Source organism: Salvelinus fontinalis, chromosome 7 (assembly GCF_029448725.1).
Source record: "Salvelinus fontinalis isolate EN_2023a chromosome 7, ASM2944872v1, whole genome shotgun sequence".
NCBI lineage: Eukaryota > Metazoa > Chordata > Actinopteri > Salmoniformes > Salmonidae > Salvelinus > Salvelinus fontinalis.
In genome coordinates, this window is record NC_074671.1 from 16056710 (window position 1) to 16070616 (window position 13907).

Consider the following 13907-nt stretch of genomic DNA (forward strand, 5'->3'; position numbering starts at 1 on the left):
AGGTGGACTGGGGACAGCAAGGAGTCATCATGCCAGGTAGTCCTGAGGCACACTATAGTGAGCATCACAGGTGAGCACATGACACACGTTTCCCCAACACAGTGGTGGAAAAAGTACACCTTTGTCATACTTGAGTAAAAGTATAGATACCTGAATAGAAAGTTACTCGAGTAAAAGTGAAAGTCACCCAGTAAAATACTACTTGAGTAAAAGTCTAAAAGTATAAGGTTGTAAATATACTTAAGTATCAAAAGTAAAAGTATAAATCATTTCATATTTCTTGTATTAGGCAAAGCAGATGACACCATTTTCTTGTTTTTAAAATGTACCGATAGACAGGGGCACTCCAACACCATTTACAAAAGTTGCATGTGTTTAGTGAGTCAGCCAGATCAGAGGCAATAGGGATGACACGTGTTATCTTTAGGAATGTAGTGAAATAAACGTCGTAAAAAAATATAAATAGTAAAGTACAGATACCCCCCAAAACGACCTAGTTGTACTTTAAAGTAGTTTTAGTTAAGTACTTTACACCACTGCCAACACACTCAATAAAACACTCAAGTGAAGCAGAAAAGCTTAACAGTATGAACATTTATTTCTGGATATAAATTACAAACTGTTCGAAATAGCAGTGTCTACTCAGATTATAGTAAATACATTGTTATATCTCGTTTCTTTTTTCTTTTAGAAATAGTCATCGTACAGGGAGTTTCTATCCACCATATTCTATCATTTTATCCTACTGAGACTGAGGGCTGATTATAAATGCTGAGCTATGACAGACAGACAAGCCCTGTCCCAAATAAAAACAGCAGGAGTAATACACATGTTGACCAGCAGATGGAGACCGCTGTTTAAAGACTGAAGTTTGGCATAATATTGGCCCGTTTGCCAGACGCATGCTATTCCTGGACTAAAAACACAACACTTTCAGTGGAGATTCACTATTGCGCATTGCTTTTTAGTGCAGAAGTAGGTTTAACGTCTGTAAAATCAACTGGGGTTAAGTGTTCATGATATTGTAATGAAACAGGCCGGGAGCAGGCCTCGAACCCTCGACCTTCTAGCCCGAAGTCCAGCGCGCTGTTGACTGTGCCCCTAAAGCAAGCATGCTCGAGCGGCAGGGTCGATATCCGCGTCTATAAACCCAAGGTCATTACAATATCGATAGTAATTCTTACATGAGAAAATATTGACACAAAATAGGCAGATGTGAGATGATGAAAGAATGCCTTACTACATCTAAACTGCCTTACTGATGTTAACAGTCCCTGTTTATACACTACTGCCCACATCGAGCACACATCTTATTCTGTCAAATGGAGCCACTGAGGGGGGTCTGTGAGGGGGGTCTGCCTGGTATTTATACAGTACCACAAACCGATATGTGACTTTCTGACTGTGGGAGAAAAGACTTGTTTGTATGCTACTGCATAAATCCCGCCTGCGGATTTGATTGAATAGAGCCGTGAGTGCAGGCAAGAGGACGCTGGGTAGAGGAAAGGAGGGAAAGAAGAGGGAGATGTGGAATCAGAGAAAGAGTGACACAATCTCTCTCTCAAAGTATCATAAAGACTATGCTCTATTGCAAGGCAAATCACATCAACCCAACATCCCAACCACAATCACACAGTTAGCTGGTGGTGGATGGATCTCGATAAACACACATACAAAAAATGGCTGACAGAGAGAACTGCAGAAGAACGTGCTTTAGCCCTTTTCATTGTTGCTCATGAAAAGAAGGAGAGATGAGCAGGTTCATATGCTGCAGCTGGCCCCGTCAGACAGACAGACAGACAGACAGGACTAAGCCAGGGTAGGGCTTTACAAAGTAGGATCCGTAAATTAGCCAGATCTGTTAACAGCTGTCTCCCCCTGCTGGTTAACATGTGTATTACTCCTGCCGTTTTTATTTGAGACTGGGCTTGTCTGTCTGTCATAGCTCAGCATTTATAATCAGCCCTCAGTCTCAGTAGGATAAAATTATAGAATATTCTGGATAAAAACACACTGCTCACCTGTGATGCACACTATAGTATTTTTTTTAACCTTTATTTAACTAGGCAAGTCAGTTAAGAACAAATTCTTATTTACAATGACAGCCTAGGAACAGTGCCTTGTTCATGGGCAGAATGACAGATTTTTACCTTGTCAGCTCGGGGATTCGATCTTGCAACCTTTCGGTTACTGGACCAGCGGTCTAATCACTTTCCTACCTGCATCTAGCGAAAAGACAGAAATGCTAACGGAGGCGGTGTTGCGGTCTATATTCCGAACCACATTCCTGTAAAGCTTAGAGACATGTTATGTTAAATACTGTTGAAGTAATATGGCTACAGGTTCATCTGCCTCACCTAAAGCCCATTCTGCTGGGAAGATGCTATAGACCACCAAGTTCTAACAGTCAGTATCTGGATAATACGTCACATAATAATTTGAAGCGTTCATTAATTTTTTACGTAGTTTATTACACTATCACTCGTATTGCATATGTCACAAAAATTCAACAGTATCTGGATACTATGTGTGAAATGCTTGATAGTGTATGTGTAACGGATGTGAAATGGCTATCTAGTTAGCGGTGGTGCGCGCTAACAGCCTTTCAATCGGTGACGTCACTTGCTCTGAGACCTTGAAGTAGTGGCCTTTGTGGAGCGATGGGTAACGATGCTTCGTGGGTGACTGTTGTTGATGTGTGCAGAGGGTCCCTGGTTCGCGCGAGGGTATGGGCGAGGGGACGGACGTAAAGTTAAACTGTTACATATGTGATATCAAAAGAGAAGCATAATTTCTGGGTGATTTAAATATTGACTGGCTCTCATCATGCTGCCCACTCAAGAAAACAATTCTAACCGTAACCAGTGTCTGCAACCTGATTCAGGTTGTCAGTCAACCTACCAGGGTATTTTTTTTAAAGCACAGGAATGAAATCAACATGTATTGATCAAATCTTTACTAATGCTGCAGAAATTTTCTTTAAAGCAGTATCCAAATCCATAGGATGTAGTGATCATAATGTAGTAGGCATATCAAGGAATACCAAAGTTCCAAAGGCTGGACCTAATGTAGTCTATAAGAAGTCATACAAGAGGTGTTGTAGTGATTCATATGTTTTTGAGGTAAAGAAGATTTGCTGGTCTGTGGTGTGTAATGAGGAGCAACTTGATACATTTATGAAATTGCTTATTCCAGTTACTAATAAGCCCGCACCCATTAAGAAAATGACTGTAAAAACTTAAATCCCCTTGGATTGATGAGTAATTGAAAAATGGTATGGTTGAGAGGGATGAGGCAAAAGGTATGGCAAATAAGTCTAGCAGCCCAACTGATTGGCAAACGTACTGCAAATTTAAGAAATCATGTGACTAAAGCTAAATAAAACAAAAAGATCTATACTATGATTTTTTTTATTATACAAAGAATAATAGTAAAAAGCTTTGGGGCACCTTAAATGACATTTTGGGGAAAAAAGCCAACTCGGCTCATTCATTCATTGAATCAGATGGCTCATTCATCACAAAGCCCACTGATATCGCAAACTACTTTAATTACTTTTTAATTGGCAAGATAAGAAAACTTAGGGATGTCATGCCAGCAACAAACACTGTCACTACACATCCAAGTATATCTGACCAAATTATGAAAAGCAAGAATTATACTTTTGAATTCGTTAAGTCAGTGTGGAAGAGGTGCATTTTTGTTTTTGTCTATCAACAATGACAAGCCACCGGGGTCTGACAATTTGGATGGAAATTTACTGGGGATAATAGCGGACAATATTGCCACTCTTATTCCAAATAGCCGACCAATCAGCCTGTTACCAACCCTTACTGAACTTGTGGAAAAAATTGTGTTTGACCAGATACAATGCTATTTCACAGTAAACAAATTGACAGAATTTCAGCACGCTTATAGGGAAGGACATTTAACAAGCACAGCACTTAGACAAATTACTGAGATTGGCTGAGAGAAATTGATGATAAAATGATTGTGGGGGCTGTCTTGTTAGACTTCAGTGCAGCTTTTGACATTATCAATCATAGTCTGCTGCTGGAAAAATGTATGTGTTATGGCTTTACACCCCCTGCTATAATGTGGATAAAGAGTTACTTGTCTAACAGAACACAGAGGTTGTTCTTTAATGGAAGCCTCTCCAACATAATGCAGGTAGAATCAGGAATTCCCCAGCGTAGCTGTTTAGGCCCCTTACTTTTTTTTCAATCTTTACTAACAACATGCCACTGACTGAGTAAAGCCAGTGTGTCTATGTATGCGGATGACTCAACACTATACACGTCAGCTACTACAGCAACTGAAATGACTGCAACACTCAACAAAGAGCTGAAGTTAGTTTCTGAATGGGTAGCAAGGAATGTTAGTCCTAAATATTTCAAAAACTAAAAGTATTGTATTTGGGACAAATCACAATTCCCTAAACCTCAACTACATCTGGTTATGAATAATGTGGAAATTGAGCAAGTTGAGGTGACTAAACTGCTTGGAGTAACCCTGGATTGTAAACTATCATGGTCAAAACATATTGATACAACAGTAGCTAAAATGGGGAGAAGTCTGTCCATAATAAAACACTACTCTGTCTTCTTAACACTATCAACAAGGCAGGTCCTACAGGCCCTAGTTTTGTCGCACCTAGACTACTGTGGTCAGATGCCACAAAGAAAGACTTGGGAAAATTGCAGTTGGCTCAGAACAGGGCAGCATGGCTGGTCCTTATAAGTACACGGAGAGCTAACATTAATGACATGCATGTCAATCTCTCATGGCTCAATGTGGAAGAGAGATTAACTTCATCACTACTTGTTTTTGTAAGAGGTGTTGACAAGCTGAATGTACCGAGCTGTCTGTTTAAAATACTTGCACACAGCTTGGACACCCATGCATACCCCACAAGACATGCCACCAGAGGTCTCGTCACATTCCCCAAGTCCAGAACAGACTATATGAGGCGCACAGTACTACATAGCCATGACTTCACGGAACTCTATTCCACATCAGGTAATTGTTGAAAGAAGTAAAATCAGATTTTAAAAAACAGGTAAAAATACACCTTATGGAATAACGGGGACTGTGAAGAGACACACACAAAGGTACAGATGCATGCATACGCACACATTGTGATATTGTTGTATGGTGGTATTAAACATTTTGTATTGTAGATATGTAGCGGTTTAATAATGTTATATAATGTATTGTTATCTTTTGTTTTGTATGTAATGTAGGTTCTTTAATGTGTTTGGACCCCAGGAAGAGTAGCTGCTGCCTTCGCAGTAGCTAATGGAGATCCCTAATAAAAACAAATGAATGTCCTGGCTCTTGCCATACCCATTTACCATAAAGGAATAATCCTGCATCATGATGTGTAATCAATGCCAGGTGCCGCAGTCTGCCGCTGTGTCAGGGGTCCAGGGTCTGATGACGGGCACTGCGACTGTCCTGGCCACCAGCAAGGTGAAGAAGAAACCTGCCTGTCTGAGTTTCAGTATTGAAGAGGTAGCTAGTATGATGGCTGTCCTGTCTCCTCTCCGGGAACAATTATTTGGCAGTTATATGAAGGGACTGGTGACATGCGTGTCCAATCTTATCTGCTAATAAGAGCTGTTTGGGTGGGTGCAGGCTCCCACAAGGCACTTTGCAGATAAAATAACATACAGGACAACTTGGATGTAGGCTCAGTCTCAGTATTGAAGAGGTAGCTAGTATGGCTGTCCTGTCTCCTGTCCAGGAACAATAATTTGGCAGTTATATGAAGGGACAGATCAATGAAAGGTATTTATAAAGCCCTTTAACATCAGCCAATGTCAAAGGGCTATACAAAAACCCAACCTAAAACCTCAAACAGCAAGCAATGCAGATGTAGAAGCACGGTGGCTTGGAAAAACTCCCATGAAAGGCAGGAACCTAGGAAGAAACCTGGAGAGGAACCAGGCTCTGAGCGGTGGCCAGTCCTCTTCTACATGGCCAAGATGTTCAAACGTTCATAGATACCAGCAGGGTCAAATAATAATCATCACAGTGGTTGTAGAGGGTGCAACAGGTCAGCACCTCATGAGTATATGTCAGTTGGCTTTTCATAGCCGAGCATTCAGAGCTTGAGACAGCAGGTGCGGTAGAGAGAGAGTCGAAAACAGTAGGTCCGGGACAAGGTAGCACGTCTGGTGAACAGGTCAGGGTTCCATAGCCGCAGGCAGAACAGTTTTAACTGGAGCAGCAGCACGACCAGGTGAACTGGGGACAGCAAGGAGTCATCAGGCCACGTAGAAATTCTAGGGACAATAAGGAGACCTGCGCTTTGTTACCGTAGCGTACGTGTAGGTATGTACGGCAGGACAGAAATTGGAGAGATGGGTAGGAGCAAGCCCATGTAATGCTTTGCAGGTTAGCAGTAAAAACTTGACATCAGCCCTAGCCATAACAGGAAGCCAGTGTAGAGAGTCTAACGCTGGAGTAATATGATCCAATTTTGGGGTTCTAGTCAAGATTTTAGCAGCCGTGTTTAGCACTAACCAAAATTTATTTAGTGCTTTATCCGGGTAGCCAGAAGGTAGAGCATTGTAGTAGTCTAATCTAGAAGTGACAAAAGCATGGATTAGCTTTTCTGCATAATTTTTGGACAAAAAGTTACGAAGAATGAAATAAGCTGTCCTTGAAATATTCTTCATACAGTGGCTTGCGAAAGTATTCAACCCCTTGGCGTTTTTCCTATTTTGTTGCCTTACAACCTGGAATTAAAATGAATTTTTGGGCGGTTTGTATCATTTGATTTGCACAACATGCCTACCACTTTGAAGATGCAAAATACGTTTTATTGTGAAACAAACAAGAAATAAGACAAAAAAAAACGGAAAACTTCAGGGTGCATAACTATTCACCCCTTCCGAAGTCAATACTTTGTAGAGCCACCTTTTGCAGCAATTAAAGCTGCAAGTTTCTCAGGGTATGTCTCTATAAGCTTGGCACATCTAGCCACTGGGATTTTTGCCCAGTCTTCGAGGCAAAACTGCTCCAGCTCCTTCAAGTTGAATGTGTTCCGCTAGTATATAGCAATTTTTAAGTCATACCACAGATTCTCAATTGGATTGAGGTCTGGGCTTTGACTAGGCTATTCCAAGACATTTAAATGTTTCCCCTTAAACCACTCAAGTGTTGTTTTAGCAGTATGCTTAGGGTCATTGTCCTGCTGGAAGGTGAACCTCCGTCCCAGTATCAAATCTCTGGAAGACGAAATGGGTTTCCCTCAAGAATTTCCCTGTATTTAGCGCCATCCATCATTCCTTCAATTCTGACCTGTTTCCCAGTCCCTGCCGAGGAAAAACATCCCCACAGCATGATGTTGCCACCACCATGCTTCGCTGTGGGGATGTTGTTCTCGGGGTAATGAGAGGTGTTGGGTTTGCGCCAGACATAGTATTTTCTTTGATGGCCAAAAAGCTCAATTTTAGTCTCATCTAACCAGAGTACCTTCTTCCATATGTTTGGGGAGTCTGCCACATGCCTTTTGGCGAACACCAAACGTGTTTGCTTATTTATTTATTTTTTAAACAATGGCTTTTCTGGCCACTCTTCCGTAAAGCCCAGTTCTGTGGAGTGTACGGCTTAAAGTGGTCCTATGGACAGATACTCCAATCTCCTCTGTGGAGCTTTACAGCTCCTTCAGGGTTATCTTTTGTCTCTTTATTGCCTCTCTGATTAATGCCCTCCTTGCCTGGTCCGTGAGTTTTGGTGGGCGGCCCTCTCTTGGCAGGTTTGTTGTGGTGCCATATTCTTTCAATTCCTTAATAATGGATTAAATGGTGCTCCGTGGGATGTTAAAAGTTTCTGATATTTTATAACCCAACCCTGATCTGTACTTCTCCACAAATTTTCCCTGACCTGTTTGGAGAGCTCCTTGATCTTCATGGTGCCACTTGCTTAGTGGTGTTGCAGAATCTGGGGCCTTCAGAACAGGTGTATATATACTGAGATCATGTGACAGATCATGTAACACTTAGATTGCACACAGGTGGACTTTATTTAACTCATTATGTGACTGCTGAAGGTAATTGGTTGCACCAGATCTTATTTACGGGCTTCATAGCAAAGAGCGTAAATACGTATGCAGTCACCACGTTTCCGTTTTTTTTTGTTGATTTTTTTTAACCAAGTTTTATTTTTCACTTCATTAATTTGGACTATTTTGTGTATGTCCATTACATGAAATCCAAATAAAAATCCATTCAAATTACAGGTTGTAATGCCACAAAATAGGAAAAACACCAAGGGGGATGAATACTTTTGCAAGGCACTGTATGTTTCTCAAAAAGTGTTGACATGCTTGTCAAATCTTATCTGCTAATAAGAGCTGTTTGGGTGGGTGCAGACTCCCCCAAGGCACTTTGCAGATAAAATTACTTAGACAAGACAAAGTGGCTGTAGCCTGAGTCTCAGTATTGAAGAGTTAGCTAGTATGGCTGTCTGGTCTCTTTTCCAGGAACAATTATTTGGCAGTTATATGAAGGGACTGGTGACATGCGTGTCCAATCTTATCTGCTAATAAGAGCTGTTTTGGTGAATGCAGGCTCCCACAAGGCACTTTGCAGATAAAATGACTTAGAGGACAACGTTGCTGTAGGCTGCTCGATTGAAATATGTGTGCGTGTTGCAGCTCCCGTCCCTCTATGTTACTCCAGAGCCGCAGCTCAGGTACAGTTGAAGTCGGAAGTTTACAAACACCTTAGCCAAATACATTTAAACTCAGTTTTTCACAATTCCTGACATTTAATCCTAGTAAAAATTTCCCATCTGGTCAGATAAGATCACCACTTTATTTTAAGAATCTGAAATGTCAGAATAATAGTCGAGAGAATGATTTATTTAAGCTTTTATTTCTTTCATCACATTCCCAGTGGGTCAGAAGTTTACATACACTCAATTAGTATTTGGTAGCATTGTCTTTAAATTGTTTAACTTGGGTCAAACGTTTCGGGTAGCCTTCCACAAGCTTCCCACAATAAGTTGGGTGAATTGTGGCCCATTCCTCCTGACAGAGCTGGTGTAATTGAGTCAGGTTTGTAGGCCTCATTGCTCACACACCCTTTTTCAGTTCTGCCCACAAATGTTCTGTGGGATTGAGGTCAGGGCTTTGTGATGGCCACTCCAATACCTTGGCTTTGTTGTCCTTAAGCCATTTTGCCACAACTTTGGAAGTATGCTTGGGGTCATTGCCCATTTGGAAGACCCATTTGCGACCAAGCTTCCGGACTGATGTCTTGAGATGTGGCCTCAATATATCCAGATCATTTTCCGCCCTCATGATGCCATCTATTTTGTGAAGTGCACCAATCCCTCATGCAGCAAAGCACCCCCACAACATGATGCTGCCACCACCGTGCTTCACGGTTGGGATGGTGTTCTTCGGCTTGCAAGCATCCCCCTTTTTCCACCAAACATAACGATGGTCATTAAGCTCGCATCCGCTACAAGACCATGGTGCTTGCCTATGGAGATGTGAGGGGAACGGCACCTCCGTACCTTCAGGCTCTGATCAGGCCCTACACCCAAACAAGGGCACTGCGTTCATCCACCTCTGGCCTGCTCGCCTCCCTACCTCTGAGGAAGTACAGTTCCCGCTCAGCCCAGTCAAAACTGTTCGCTGCTCTGGCACCCCAATGGTGGAACAAACTCCCTCACGACGCCGGGTCAGCGGAGTCAATCACCACCTTCCGGAGACACCTGAAACCCCACCTCTTTAAGGAATACCTAGCATAGGATAAAGTAATCCTTCTAACCCCCCCCTTAAAAGATTTAGATGTACTATTGTAAAGTGGCTGTTCCACTGGATATAAGGTGAATGCACCAATTTGTAAGTCGCTCTGGATAAGAGCGTCTGCTAAATGACTTAAATGTAAATGTAAATTATGGCCAAACGGTTCTATTTTTGATTCATCAGACCAGAGGACATTTCTCTAAAAAGTACAATCTTTGTCCCCATGTGCAGTTGCAAACCGTAGTCTGGCTTTTTATGGCGGTTTTGGAGCAGTGGCTTCGTCCTTGCTGAGCGACCTTTCAGGTTGTCTATATAGGACTCATTTTACTGTGGCTATAGATACTTTTGTACCTGTTTCCTCCAGCATCTTCACAAGGTCCTTTGCTGTTGTTCTGGGATTGATTTGCACTTTTCGCACCAAAGTACGCTCATCTCTAGGAGGCAGAACACGTCTCCTTCCTGAACAGTATGACAGCTGCGTGGTCCCATGGTGTTTATACTTGCGTACTATTGTTTGAACAGATGAACGTAGTACATTCAGGCATTTGGAAATTGCTCCCAAGGATGTACCAGACTTGTGGAGGTCTACATTTTATTTCTGAGGTCTTGGCTGATTTCTGTTGATTTTCCCATGATGTCAACCAAAAAGGCACTGAGTTTGAAGGTAGGCCTTGAAAATTATCCACAGGTACACCTCCAATTGACTCAAATTATGTCAATTAGCCTATCAGAAACTCCTAAAGCCATGACATCATTTTCTGGAATTTCAGGCTATTTAAAGGCAAAGTCAACTTTGTGTATGTAAACTTCTGACCCACTGGAATTGTGATACAGTGAATTATAAGTGAAATAATCTGTCTGTTAATAATTGTTGGAAAGATTACTTGTGTCATGCACAGAGTAGATGTCCTAACCGACTTGAATTTGTTCTTATTAACTTACTTGCCTAGTTAAATAAAGGTTACACACACCCCAAAAATTATTCTGTTGGCATTTACCTATGTCCCCATTACCAGTAAAATACACTGCTCAAAAAAATAAAGGGGACACTTAAACAACACAATGTAACTCCAAGTCAATCACACTTCTGTGAAATCAAACTGTCCACTTAGGAAGCAACACTGATTGACAATAAATTGCACATGCTGTTGTGCAAATGGAATAGACAAAAGGTGGAAATTATAGGCAATTAGCAAGACACCCCCAAAAAAGGAGTGATTCTGCAGGTGGTGACCACAGACCACTTCTCAGTTCCTATGCTTCCTGGCTGATGTTTTGGTCACTTTTGAATGCTGGCGGTGCTCTCACTCTAGTGGTAGCATGAGACGGAGTCTACAACCCACACAAGTGGCTCAGGTAGTGCAGTTCATCCAGGATGGCACATCAATGCGAGCTGTGGCAAAAAGGTTTGCTGTGTCTGTCAGCGTAGTGTCCAGAGCATGGAGGCGCTACCAGGAGACAGGCCAGTACATCAGGAGACGTGGAGGAGGCCGTAGGAGGGCAACAACCCAGCAGCAGGACCGCTACCTCCACCTTTGTGCAAGGAGGTGCACTGCCAGCGCCCTGCAAAATGACCTCCAGCAGGCCACAAATGTGCATGTGTCAGCATATGGTCTCACAAGGGGTCTGAGGATCTCATCTCGGTACCTATTGGCAGTCAGGCTACCTCTGGCGAGCACATGGAGGGCTGTGCGGCCCCACAAAGAAATGCCACCCCACACCATGACTGACCCATCGCCAAACCGGTCATGCTGGAGGATGTTGCAGGCAGCAGAACGTTCTCCACGGCGTCTCCAGACTCTGTCACGTCTGTCACATGTGCTCATGTGCTCAGTGTGAACCTGCTTTCATCTGTGAAGAGCACAGGGCGCCAGTGGCGAATTTGCCAATCTTGGTGTTCTCTGGCAAATGCCAAACGTCCTGCACGGTGTTGGGCTGTAAGCACAACCCCCACCTGTGGACGTCGGGCCCTCATACCACCCTCATGGAGTCTGTTTCTGACCGTTTGAGCAGACACATGAACATTTGTGGCCTGCTGGAGGTCATTTTGCAGGGCGCTGGCAGTGCACCTCCTTGCACAAAGGCGGAGGTAGCGGTCCTGCTGCTGGGTTGTTGCCCTCCTACGGCCTCCTCCACGTCTCCTGATGTACTGGCCTGTCTTCTGGTAGCGCCTCCATGCTCTGGACACTACGCTGACAGACACAGCAAACCTTTTTGCCACAGCTCGCATTGATGTGCCATCCTGGATGAACTGCACTACCTGAGCCACTTGTGTGGGTTGTAGACTCCGTCTCATGCTACCACTAGAGTGAGAGCACCGCCAGCATTCAAAAGTGACCAAAACATCACCCAGGAAGCATAGGAACTGAGAAGTGGTCTGTGGTCACCACCTGCAGAATCACTCCTTTTTTGGGGGTGTCTTGCTAATTGCCTATAATTTCCACCTTTTGTCTATTCCATTTGCACAACAGCATGTGCAATTTATTGTCAATCAGTGTTGCTTCCTAAGTGGACAGTTTGATTTCACAGAAGTGTGATTGACTTGGAGTTACATTGTGCTGTTTAAGTGTTCCCTTTATTTTTTTGAGCAGTGTATAACCAAAACCTATTTCTTTCACTTACCGTGCCGTTTCGTTGTTCATTTATTCAGTCGTTTCATTCTCAACCAGGACGTCTATGAAACACCGTTTGGGTCTTTGCGGTTTTAAAATATACTATATAACAATATTTGACATATTTGTCAATTAAGCTTGTTGACCATTCAGGACCTGAATATGACTGGACGTCACAATAGTGTAACAAGTTCATAATTTTTTTACGTAGTTATTACACATTGATTACACTATCACTCGTATATTTATATGTCACAACGATTCATCGATACGTATGCTATGATGCTGGTAAAGTTGTCTCGCGCTCCTACAGTGCTGGCCATTAAAAAAAGCTAGCTAGCTCATGGATGCAAACAATGTTCTTCCCCAAAATCATTGCAAAAGGACATCTGATTCAGTAGCTATAGTTAGCTAGGTGTCATCTAAAATAACCCCAATTTATAAGACAGTTCATAATTGATTAATGGTGGTTATTTCACCACTAAGGCCTATTTGCCTTACCTCCCTTATCCTGCCTCATTTGCACACACTGTATTTAGACTTTTTCTATTGTATTATTGACTGTGTTTGTTTATGCCATGTGTAACTCTGTGTTGTTGGTGTTGCACTGCTTTGCTTTATCTTGGCCAGGTCGCAGTTGTAAATTAGAACTTGTTCTCAACTAGCCTACCTGGTTAAATAAATAAATAAAAATAAACAGCAGACATTGTGGGCTAAGTTAGGAATGCTGTGTTGCACGTGTAGCGCAAACTGTTGGATCATTACATCATGTACCTATGTTATATAAGTATGCACGTCAGCGTTAAACTGGACATCGGCCAATACCGATGTTGGCATTTTTAGTTAATTTCGGCCGATTCCAATACGTACACCGATATATTGTGCATCCCTATTTTAAAGTATTTTACTGTTGTCATTTTGTACTCTGCCATTAGCTACGTCTGTACTATTGTAATAAATACCATTTAAAATAACACAAGCATATTGCTATTACATTGTTATAACTAACTTCTTTCTAAAACAGGGTTTCTCACAAACTTATAAACAGATACAGAGACCCACAGACACACCCAAGGACAGAGGGCTGACGTAAACCTTTCATAAACACTGATAAGAAAAGGGTGCTTGGGTCCGCATTTCACGAGATAATAAGACACACACACACATACCCAAGGACAGAGGGCTGACTACGCACACACAAAATCTCCTGTTTAGCTGAACATTTGGTAACAAAGAACTTTTGCTACAAGACTCAGAAGGATGACGCCCAGCTCATCAGGACCAATCTGAGAAGACAACAACCTGTCCAGAACCAACCAAAGGACCAGAACTTCCAGACTCAACCTACTTTCTGTGTTGTATAAAATGTCTATGCATTCTGTTATCTGGGCTTTTTCTGGAGGTTCTCTATGAGCTAAAGCAACGAGACAGTATACGCTTGTACCAGATATCTTTACTCATAATTAAACTGTCGCTTGTCATACAATTTATCACCTTGTCTGAATCGATCCTTGACCGGCTCACCCTTC

The 13907-nt window shown here is 42.4% G+C and overlaps 1 long non-coding RNA gene across 1 annotated transcript; it reads left to right on the forward strand.

Annotated features, from left to right (window-relative positions):
• Positions 1-4547: 4547 nt before the first annotated feature.
• On the forward strand, positions 4548-13868 carry LOC129859069 (uncharacterized). The gene is made up of 2 exons (XR_008760125.1): positions 4548-5111; positions 5244-13868. It is a non-coding gene; the product is annotated as an uncharacterized LOC129859069 (long non-coding RNA).
• The last annotated feature ends 39 nt before the right edge of the window (positions 13869-13907 follow it).